The sequence below is a fragment of the Palaemon carinicauda genome, chromosome 35 (assembly GCF_036898095.1).
Source record: "Palaemon carinicauda isolate YSFRI2023 chromosome 35, ASM3689809v2, whole genome shotgun sequence".
Classification (NCBI taxonomy): domain Eukaryota; kingdom Metazoa; phylum Arthropoda; class Malacostraca; order Decapoda; family Palaemonidae; genus Palaemon; species Palaemon carinicauda.
In genome coordinates this window covers 56,897,204-56,907,203 of record NC_090759.1, presented here as the reverse complement: position 1 = coordinate 56,907,203, position 10,000 = coordinate 56,897,204, and positions in this window count along the sequence as shown.

Here is a 10,000-nt window from a genome sequence, read left to right as displayed (position 1 = left end):
CTCTCTCTCTCTCTCTCTGATCTAGCCATTACGATAAGCCTTCTCAGGGTAGTTAACTAACCAACGGCTGCAGATACTGATTTTAGTAGTGGTATTAGCTCTCTCTCTCTCTCTCTCTCTCTCTCTCTCTCTCTCTCTCTCTCTCTCTCTGATCTAGCCATTAAGATAAGCCTTCCCAGGGCAGTTAACTAACCAACGGCTGCAGATACTGATTTTAGTAGTGGTATTAGCTCTCTCTCTCTCTCTCTCTCTCTCTCTCTCCCTCCTCAATCATGCGTTCACTTTCTGTTCCATGAGAAGGCTCAAATAACTGTCTTAATCTCGTTTTGTTCATCTTGTTTTTAAAAAATAGGAATTCTGGGCGCTTTATAAAACTTGACATATATACAACTAGATTTTATTATTATTATTATTATTATTATTATTATTGAAATATGCAAATAGATTTATCCTTTTTATTAATACCACAATTATTATTATTATTATTATTATTATTGTTGTTGTTGTTGTTGTTGTTGTTATTATTATTATTATTATTATTATTGTTGTTGTTATTGTTATTATCATTATTATTATCATTATTATTATTAAGATATGCAAATAGATTTATTATTATTAGTATTATTATTATTACTATTACTATTATTATTATTATTATTATTATTATTACTTGCTAAGCTACAACTCTATTTGTAAAATCAGCATGCTATAAGCCCAAGGGCTCCAACAGGGTAAATGGCCCATTGAAGAAAGGGAATCAGAAAACAAATAGAATAGTGTGCCAGAGTCTATCCTTAAGCAAGAGAACTCTAATCCAAAACAATGGAAGACCACGGTACAGAGGCTATGGCACTACCCAAGACTAGAGAACAATGTTTTGATTTTGGAGTGTCCTCCTCCTAGAAGAGCTGCTTACCATAGCTAAAGAGTCTCTTTTACCCTTACCAAGAGGAAAGTAGCCACTGAACTATTACAGTGCAGTAGTTAACCCCTTGAGTGAAGAAGAATTGTTTAGTAATCTCAGTGTTGTCAGGTGTATGAGGACAAAGGAGAATATATAAAGAGTCGTAACCAGAGAGAAGGATCAAATGTAGTACTGTCTGGCCAATCAAAGGAACCAATCAAAAGGTTGTTGTGGCCTGATTGGTAACGTCTCTGCCTGGTGTTTGCCAGTCGGGGGTTCGATTCCCACTCAGTCTCGTTAGTGCCATTAGTGTCTGCAACCTTATCATCCTTGTAAGTTAAGGTTGGGGGTTTTGGGGGAGACCTATAGGTCTATCTGTTGAGTCATCAGCAGCCATTTGCCTGGCCCTCCCTGGTCCTAGCTTGGGTGGAGAGGGGGCTTGGGCGCTGATCATAGAATATATGGTCAGTCTCTAGGGCATTGTCCTGCTTGCTAGGGCAATGTCACTGTCCCTTGCCTCTGCCATTCATGAGCGACCTTTAAACCTTTAAACCAATAACTCTGGAAGAAAGGTAATAAAGAAACAAATAGAATAGTGTGCCAGAGTGTATTCTTAAGCAAGAGAACTCTAATCCAATACAGTGCTTGCTAGGGCAATGTCACTGTCCCTTGCCTCTGCCATTCATGAGCGACCTTTAAACCTTTAAACCAATAACTCTACAGTGGTAGTATCTCAACGGGTGGCTGGTAATAAAGAGTACCTTCTACCCTTATTAAGAGAATATGCTCCAATTGGCTATCGAAACTGTTAAGTGACCCAGTATAAACACCTATTTACTATTCCAAGTGTTACGAGACTGGTCTATTCAGAGGATAAGCTGGTATCATTTTCTGAACATACAGTCAAATGAACATCTTTAGTAATGATTCATGTAAATAAGTTTACTTTTTTATCGTTCTATTTATAGATTATAATCATCTATACATATTTTCTTTAGCTGAATGACCTATCAATATGATTTTTACTTTTTTCTATGGTTTGTTTCATTTACAGATATATCTATTTTTTGTGTTTTCCTAGAAATGATATTTGCATACTTTCTTTAGTTTTACTTATAGAATTTATTTCTATTCGTATATAGTACTTAAATCGTCCATTTATATCCCTTATTTCTTCTTGTAAATGTAAAAAATATATTGACACATTTCATTTTTTTAATTCAAGTCACTATACATAGGTCTAAATATTTCTCTGAGATTTTTGGGGGGTCTGTATTCCCTGGGAATTATTATTATTATTATTATTATTATTATTATTATTATTATTATTATTATTATTAGCTAAGCTTCAACCCAAATTGAAAATGCAGGATGCTATAAGCCTAAGCGTTCCAACAGGGAAAATATCCCAGTGAGGAAAGGAAATAAGGAAACAAATATAATATCGTGCCTGAGTGTACCCTCAAGCAAGAGAACTCTAATACCATGACAGTAGAAGACCATGACACAGAGGCCATAGCATTACCCAAGACTAGGGAACAATGGTTTGGAGTGTCCTCCCAGAAAAGCCGCTTACCATAGCTAAAGAGTCTCTTCTATCCTTACCAAGTGGCAAGTAGCCACTGAACAATTACAATGCAGTAGTTAAACCCTTGAGTGAAGAAGACTTTTTCGGTTATCATAGTGTTTTCAGAGGAGAATGTGTATAGATTAGGCCAGACTATTCGGTGTATGTGTTAACAAAGGAAAAGCGAGCCGTAACCAGAGAAAGGCTTTCGGTAGGCCTACGGGGCAGTATGACAACGTGGTAGGGTATCCATATTTGAGAAAAGTCTGGAACTTACTGCCATCTAGCGGCTAGATTTTAAACTATTTCTTACTGCCATCTAGCGGCTAGATTCTAAACAATATTTCTTACTGCCATCTAGTGGATTGATTCTAAACAATATTTCTGATATTCCTTCGAATTATGAGTTATAGAAATGCCATATCAATTAAGGTCACCAACTTGTTTTACGAAGGTCAAGGTATCAAGTAAGGTTATACTCTAAGGATATACTCTAAGGTCACTCTCAAAGGTCAGTCACTTAGGTCACTATAACTCTCTGAAGTCACACTAAAAGGTCAATCTGTAAGGTCCATCTCTAAGGTCATACTGTAAAGTTATTCTCTTAGGTCACTCTTTAAGGTCACTATAACTCTCTGACTTGACAATATAAGGTCAATCTCTCAGGTCACTCTCTAAGATCACTCTTTAAGGTCACTCTCTAAGGTCACTCACTTGGGCCACTCTCCAAGGTCGCTATTACTACCTGACATCACAATATAAGGTCAATCTCTAAGGTCACTCTTTAAGGTCAGTCTCAAAGGTCACTCACTTGGGTCACTCTCCAAGGTCACTACAACTCTCTGAAGTCACACTATAAGGTCACTCTTTAAGGTCACTCTTTAAGGTCACATTCTAAAGTTATTCTTTAAGGTCCCTCTCGAAAGTCACTCTTTAAGGTCATTCTCTAAGGTCACTCTTTAAGGTCACATTCTAAAGTTACTCTCTACGGTCCTTCTCTAAAGTCACTCTTAATGGTCACTCTCTAAGGTCGCTACAACACTCTGAAGTCCCACTATAAGGTCACTCACTGGGTCACTCTCTAAGGTCACTGCTCTGAAGTCACACTATAAGGTCACTCACTTAAGTCATTCTCCAAGGTCACTAATCTGATGTCACACTATAAGGTCATTCACTTAAGTCACTCTCTAAGGTCACTACTTTGAAGTCACACTGTAAGGTCACTCACTTCAGTCACTCTCTAAGGTCGTTATAACTCTCTGAAGTCACTCTATAAGGTCACTCACTTAAGTCACTCTCTAAGGTCACTACTCAGAAGTCACACTATAAGGTCACTCACTTAAATCACTCTGTATGGTCACTATAACTCTCTGAAATCAACACTATAAAGTCAATCTTTAAGGTCTCTCTCTAAGGTCACATTCTAAAGTCACTCTTTAAGGTCACTCTCTAAGGTAACTATAACTCTCTGAAGTCACACTATAAGGTCACTCACTTACTCTCTCTCTCTAAGTCACTATAACTCTCTGAAGTCACACTATAAGGTCAATTTTTAAGGCCACCCTCTAAGGTCATCCTATTTTCCCCCTGATTTCCTTCGTCCCATTTTAAGTAATACGTTTCACGAAGTTCTCAACCATTCATCATCATAGCTTTACGTGAGAGTAATCAAAACCTGTCATTGTTTGTTTTCCCTCTTTCGTGGGGGGGGGGGGGTTAGGGAGAGTCAGGGGCGGGGGGGGGGGGTAGGGAGAGTCAGGGGCGGGGGGTTTCATATCTGTCATTGATAAATTATAGTCGTTTGTAGTAGGATGATATCGGGTTAACGAAACACCTGTTTCAGGTGCAGCTAAACAAGTGTGTTGGATATCAAGTTGTCTAACTCTCTGTGTGTGTGTATTATTATAGTATTACTTGCTAAGCTACAAAATCCTAGTTGGAAAAGCAATTTGATATAAGCCGGGGGGCCCCAACGGGGAAAATAGCTCAGTGAGGAAAGGAAACAAGGAAAAGTAACATTTGAATAAATATTCCTGGTATAAACTATGAAAACTTTAACAAAACAAGAGGAAGAGAAATGAGATAGAATAGTGTGCCCGAGTGTACCTTCAGGCAAAAGAACTCTAACCCAAGACAGTGGAAGGACATGGTACAGAGGCTATGGCACTAACCAAGACTAGAGAATAATGGTTTGATTTTGGAGTGTCCCTTCTCCTAGAAGAGCTGCTTACCATAGCTGAAGAGTCTTCTACCCTTACCAAAAGGAAAGTAATTAGGTCTAATTGAAATGGAGAGGTATTAGTTTAAAGGTTTAAAATGTTTAAAGGCTGCTCATGAATGGCAGAGGCAAGGGACAGGGACATTGCCCTATCAAGCAGGGCAATGCCCTAGAGACTGACCTTATATACAAATGATTAGCGCCCAAGCTAGAACCAAGGAGGGCCAGGCAATGGCTGCCGATGACACACCAGATAGACCTATAGGCTCCCCCATACCACCCTTCCTCAGCTCACAAGCATGGTGAGATTGCAGCGACAAAAGAAACTATCGAGTTAGAGCGGGGACTCGAACTCCAGTATGGCGTTCACCAGTCAGGGACGTTACCACATCGGCCACCAAAGATTTTGCAGTATCATCATTTGTTTCTGATCTGAAATTTAAAATTAAAAAAAAAAAGATATTTTTGAGTTCATTGTAACTAGAAAAACCATTTAGTATAAAATTAGTATTCTTAAAAGAATGTAGAAAAAATTGTCCATGTTACAAAAAAAAAAAATCAAATATGTGTATTAATTCCAATGTTAGCAGAAAATATTCTAATTTAAGATTAGCGCAGCAATATAGAAAAAAAATGTATGGAAACTGTAGAAGAATAAATGAATTTCAATCATAAGGCCTTGATATAAGGTTTTGAAAATAGCAAGATAGAAGATCAGGTGTTTTGAAATCTCTCTCACAACTTTGGCCACAACTTCGTACCTACATTCACTGTCATTTCTCTGACCTTTGAATTAGTCGTTTCATATATCTATCTATCTATCTATCTATCTATCTATCTATATATATATATATATATATATATATATATATATATATATATAATATACACTCACATCCCTTCCCAAGTGGGGGGATACCTTGACGTGGTGAAAGGGTTTGTGTATCACCATGATCAGCAAAGCTGTTCTAGCCTGGGCTCCACCCTAACTAGGTTGGCTTGCTGTCAGCGATCATACTAAAGTCTCCCAACATCACCAATCCACAGTGGCCAGCGTCGTGATGAAAAATGACCAAACTCCAGACATGAATAAGTGTCTGATGCCTTTGGCCTGCAGTGGACTAGAAAATGCTACACTTTCATTACTGTTAAAGTTTTGACAGAATCAAAAGCTTTCATTGCTGTTAAAGTTTTGACAGAATCAAAAGCTTTCATTGCTGTTAAAGTTTTGACAGAATCAAAAGCTTTCATTACTGTTAAAGTTTTGACAGAATCAAAAGCTTTCTTCTGGTCTTTAAAAGCCATACATGGTGGTTTGTCTTACCCAGTAGATTTTTTCATTAGCTTGGTGTCGTTATTGTTAGATTAGGTTAGGTTAGGTATATACCGGTAGTAGGTTGGCCAGGGCACCAGCCACCAGTTGAGATACTGCAGCTTGAGAGTTATGGGGTCCTTTGACTGGCCAGACAGTACTGCATTGGATCCTTCTCTCTGGTTACGGTTCACTTTCCCTTTGTCTACACATGCACCGAATAGTCTGGCCTATTCTTTACAGGTTCTCCTCTGTCCTCATACACCTGACAACACTGAGATTACCAACAATTCTTCTTCACCCAGGGGGTGAAGAGACTTTTCAGCTATGGTAACCATTGTTCTCTAGTCTTGGGCAATGCCATAGCCTCTGTACCATGGTCTTCCACTGTCTGGGGATAGAGTTCTCTTGCTTGAGGGTATACTCGAGCACACACTTCTATTTAATTTCTCTTCCACCTGTTTTGTTAAAGTTTTTGTAATTTATAGAGGAAATATAAATTGTAATATTATTATTGTTCTTAAAATATTTTATTTTTGCTTGTTTCCTTTCCTCACTGGGCTATTTTTCCTGTTGGAGCCCATGGGTTTAGAACATCCTGCTTTCCCAACTAGGGTTGTAGCTTAGCAAGTATATATAATTTATATATATATATATATATATATATATATATATATATATATATATGTGTGTGTGTGTGTGTGTGTGTGTGTGAACGCCTACGCTGAACTCCACTTCCGGAAAAGTGAAGCGAACTGAAAACGGGAGTTTCCAACTTCGGTTTTTCTGATTTAAACCGTTACAAAATAAACGTACTATTTGATGTCTGCACGAAATTCTCACCGTGTGGAAACTGTAATTAACTCATTTTATTTTTATTTTTTTAGAATTGCTTTGTTGAATTTACAGAAAATGTAACAATTGGGAAATAACTTTTCAGAAGTACGTGATTTTCTGTATTTCATTTCGACAAAGCTTGGGCTTATGGCATTCTGCTTTTCAAACTAGGGTTGTAGTTTAGGTAATAATAATAATAATAATGATAATAATAATAATAATAATAATAATAATAACAATGATAATAATGATAATAATAATGACAACAACAACAACAACAACAACAATATAATAATAATAATAACAACAACAACAACAATATAATAATAATAATAATAACAACAACAACAATATAATAGTAATAATAATAACAATAATAATAATAATAATAATAATAACAACAACAACAACAACAACAACAACAATAATAATAATAATAATAATAATAATAATAATAATGACAACAACGAAAATAATAATGATAACAATAACAACTAGACAACAACAACAACAACAACAACAACAATAATAATAATAATAATAATAATAATAATCCCTCACGTACATTTTGTGACTTACACATAAAATGCTTCGAAGGTTAAAAATCTCTTTGATTTAACATTTCAAATCTATATATCACGTACAATTATCATTCCATGATCAATAGACCGTGGATAGAGTTACGCTTGGTGTAGTATTGTTTCAAAACTTCTCGTTATAACGTTTTTATGTTGAACAGGCTGACATAAGTCTCTTTTTTTATAGTTTATACATGAAATGTCTATTCTAATGTTGTTACTGTTCTTAATATATTCTAATTGTTCATTACTTCTCTCGTAGTTTATATATTTCCTTGGTTCGTTTCCTCACTGGGCTATTTTTTTCATTGTTGGAGGCCTTGGTATTATAGCATCCTGCTATTTCAACTAATAATAATAATATTAATAATGATGATAATAATAGTAATAACAATAATAATGATAATGATAATAATTTCCTTATTTCATTTCCTTACTGGGCTATTTTTTCATTGCTTGAGTCCTTGGTATTATAGCATCCTGCTATTTCAACTAATAATAATAATAATAATAATAATAATAATAATAATAATAATAATAATAATAATAATAATAATAATAATAATAATTTGTGAAATTAAATTGAATAAGACGTAGGAGAAAAGAGATTTGGATAGAATAATTATACTTACTAAAAAAAAAGAAAAAAAAGAACACCCACGCTACTTACTACGTTATCATTTAATAGAAATAATCATTGAATAAAACACGGGAGAAAAGATATGGATAGAATAATTAATAATTGCTCTTCCAAAACAAACGAGTCAGTGGTACAACCACAAGGGGAAATTGAGGTGCCGTTGCAAAGGCAAAATCCCGTTAACAAAGTTGACGAAAATTCAATGTTTACTGCTGCTCACTTCAGCAGTATTGCCAGATGTGGGAATTTATTCCTAGATTTGGGGAATTCAGTGTGTCTGATGGGGATATTCCGTACAAATTTCTATAAATAAGTAACAAAGATAAGTCAACATTTATATTGTTTACTTGCACACATATGAATTATATTGAGTAATTTCTATTGTACTAAAACCTACATGATCAGAAGAAAATATATTTGTTGAAATGGAGATTTTTGGGTTCTTTTGGGGATTTGTTATCACGAGTTTTAGGGATTTTTAGACTAATCCATCTGGCAACACTGCACTTCAGTTACGGACGATCTCCAAACTTTGAGTCCGCCTACGTTAAAGTTAAAAGTGATTTTTTATGTGATTTATCGTTTACCCAACAGCACGTGTCTTGCAGATCAACCTTCTAACTGGTATGTGTGTTAAAATATCAAACCCACTTTTAAAAATCGTGAATAGATTAGTTTGTTTTATACGTTGACCGAAACATGAGCTTCCCGAGGGATGGACGGAAGCTTTGATGTAAAATGGATAAAGAGCTCATGTTTTTTGCAATTTAGGCAAGAACTTTATAGCTCTGTTTCATGTCGGTACTTTTGTAGACGTATTTTACAAAAAGCAAAGTGTAAATAATTGAGAAAAACATGTTTATATCAGTGAGAAAAACTAATTGCCGAGTCTGTGTAGCCTATTCGTGTTAGTTCTCGTGAATGAAATTTTATTTTGAAACGTACACTGACGATTTATCAAATGCCTCCAGATATTTTATATAAATGATTAATTGTTTTTTAAGGAAAATCCCGAGTTTTAGCCATTAATTCCTTGACACCTGAATAAGCGTTGAGTTTACGATTTAAACGAATAAATGAATAGAATTTATATTTCACTGTCTTGGGTTAGAATTATCTTGCTTGAGGGTACACTCGGGCACACTGTTCCATCTAGTTTCTCTTCCTCTTGTTTTGTTAAAGGTTTTATAGTTTATATGGGAAATATTTATTTTAATGTTACTATTCTTAAATTATTTTATTTTTCCTTGCATCCTTTCCTCACTGGGCTATTTTCCTTATTGGAGCCCCTGGGCTTATAGCATCCTGCTTTTCCAATTAGGGTTGTAGCTTAGCATTTAATAATAATAATAATAATAATAATAATAATAATAATAATAATAATAATAATAACGTTAAAGCGTGGACTATTTTTCCTCATTTTTCATAACTTCATTCATCTTTTCAGACTATCTCTCCATAATTGGTTTTACCCCCCCCCCAGCCTCATCGTGACCAACTCCCATTATCCCACCTACCACCGTACACCTAGGGTATGTTGCAAGTTTTTGTACTTCAATGGAGTGACGTAATTTCTTTTTTTTATTTCATGGCAGTGATATTCAGGCTAGTTTTCATCAGTGGTTGAATCGGTGGAACTTTAAAAGTTCATTTTTTTAGTATTTGATTTATTTATCCATTACTTATATATATGTATGTATGTATGTATATATATATATATATATATATATATATATATATATATATATATATATATAAATATGATAATTGGGTGCCAAAACCATTAATTATTAAATTATTATTAGTAGTAGTATTATTGTTATTGTTTTTGTTATTGTTATTATTATTATTATTATTATTGTTGTTGTTGTTGTTGTTGTTGTTGTTGTTGCTGCCCTCCCCACACCCCTGGTGCCCTCCCCACACCCCTGGTGCCCTCCCCAC